A 2368-nucleotide genomic window follows, 5' to 3' on the forward strand; every position below is an offset into this window, starting at 1 on the left:
TGCTGTGCATGGGGTCGCTATGAGTCGGTTCTGGCTCGATGGCACCTGACAACAACAACAACATAATGTAAGTTACCTGGGTTTTACTGAGTGAGTGTGTATATAATGTAAGTTACCTGGGTTTTACTGAGTGAGCGTGTATATAAGTTACCTGGGTGTCACTGAGTGTGCATGTATACAATGTAAGTTACCTCGGTTTTACTGAGTGTGCATGTATATAATGTAAGTTACCTGGGTTTTACTGAGTGAGCGTGTATATAAGTTACCTGGATCTTACTGAGTGAGCGTGTACATAAGCTATCTGCATCTTACTGCCAGGATCTTATTACATGAGTGTGTACAAATTATCAAGTTCTTACAGAAAACACACTAGCATATGCAAGAAGCTTTATAGCTCTTCAAGAGTCCAGGTCACTTCCTCCCCGAATATTTTTCTTTGTGATATCACAATTAAAATCCAAACACAGATCTTTGTCTTCACATACACGTTTCTGATACATCAGAAGTGAGAAAATGAGCTTCTAGACAAAGGCCTCACAAGGCCACACCAGGTCAGAGCTCCTGAGCCGCTAGGCCCAGTGCTGTCGACAGTCAGTCAGCTCAGGTTAGGGTTCCACACTGCAAAGCCCTCAGACACTGGAAAGTGTTTCAAGAGGGAGTTTACTGAAAAAGACACTGAGAGGGCGACTCTAAAACAAACACTATATTCTATGCCACCTTCAAAAAAGAAAAAAAATCCTTCCCAGATTCCTCTCCAATTTCAAAAAAGAAGCTACAAGGTCAAAGACAAGCACTGATTTCCCTTCCAGAGTCGTTGCCAAGATTCAGCAGTTCTATGCACTGGTCCCCAGTCACCAATACTGATGGGGCGCCTCAGTGTGCACCAGGCAGGCTCCTAAGTGTTCCTTGGGAGTTAGCTGCTTTTATCCTGCACAATTACCTTTGCCACAGGCACTGCGATCAGCCCTCCTTACAGATGAGAAAGCCGAGGCATGAAATTACATGACTGACCCAGGCTACCCGGCCTGTACATGGCACAGCCTAAATTCTCGCCCTGCTGGCTGGCCATCGCCCAAGAACAGGCCCTAGATGCCGAGACTCTGGACACAACTCCCTCATTCCAATCTCAGTGAACACCTAGAGGCCAGGCAGATGAGATAAGTTGGGCACTAGGGTTAGGTCTCCACTGCTACCACTTGGGCAAACTTAGACCTCGTCATCACTGCCCTGCAACCCCCATGCTGCCGACAGCCCATGCTCACGCTCCAACCACTGCCGCCCTGCCTGGCTCCCTCTGGTTTCTACCCTCAACCCTACCACCCACCCTTCAGCGACACCAACATCTATACTCATCGTTTCAGCAAAGCCCCCCTCAGTCCTCCTTGTTGTCTGTTATTGTTAAGTACCAGTGACTTGGTTCCGACTCATAGCAACCTGTATCGGGTTTCCAAAGAGTGGTGGGTGGGATTGAACCGCTTATCCTGCAGCGCCACGAGGACTCCCAGATTCCATTCCATGGTCACCACCATCATCACAGTCTTGGTCACAACAACACCCACAAGTACTGGCTCCCCTCCTCACTCAGGCCCCACCCACCCACCCTCTGCATGCACCTCTAGCCTCACCTCACTTTGTAGGCTAAACTCCAATGTGGGTGAAATCCCCAATTTCCACCTCCTCTGTGCCTGTCCCTGCCCCGACGCTCCTGACACAGTCTCAGGTGGGCGTTAGGGAGCCCGGCGATGAGCTCAGCACGCTGCTCACCGAGAGCTTCTCACTCGGGAGGGCTGGGGACCCAACACAGAAGTATGGAGCCCAGGGCCGGGTCACAGGCCCTCATCAGACCCTGTGTAGCTGCAGGCTGCTGGTGACAGGAGCCCAAAAGTGGCTGGAGCAGGCTCACAGTCATCACCTGCTCCGTGCCTGCTGGCCCCCAGGGTGGGGAAAACAACAGAACTGCTGGACGTTCAGAAACCGGCAGCCTCAAAGGACAGTCACTTCACAGCCAGCAGCATTGCAGCTTGGTCACAGGCAAGCACACCACCCCAGAGCAGCCCCCTAGGACTTCCAAGGCCGAAATCTTCCCGGAAGGCGAGTGGCTGACAGGTGAGCACTTCAACACCACACCACCAGGGTGTTTTTTTTAAAGACCACTAATAAAATTCATAGAATTGGGAGAACAAACCAGATGGCGGATCGGGTGGAAGTGTAGTGAGGAGCTCCGCCAACAATAACACAGAATACCCAACCAAGCAGGCTCAGGGGATGGTCCCAGAACTCTGAACCACATATAAAGGAATATTTAGAAAGCTGGAAGGCTCACAGCTGGGGGAATTTGTGACAGAAGAAAGAAACGTATTGCTTTCTA

General features: G+C 50.5%; 1 protein-coding gene across 1 annotated transcript in view; it reads right to left on the bottom strand.

Annotated features, from left to right (window-relative positions):
- Positions 1-2368, bottom strand: part of HTT (huntingtin) — a 160913-nt gene that overhangs the window by 93879 nt on the left and 64666 nt on the right. The window lies entirely within an intron of this gene.

This window comes from Chrysochloris asiatica, unplaced genomic scaffold (genome assembly GCF_000296735.1).
Source record: "Chrysochloris asiatica unplaced genomic scaffold, ChrAsi1.0 scaffold00319, whole genome shotgun sequence".
Lineage (NCBI taxonomy): Eukaryota > Metazoa > Chordata > Mammalia > Afrosoricida > Chrysochloridae > Chrysochloris > Chrysochloris asiatica.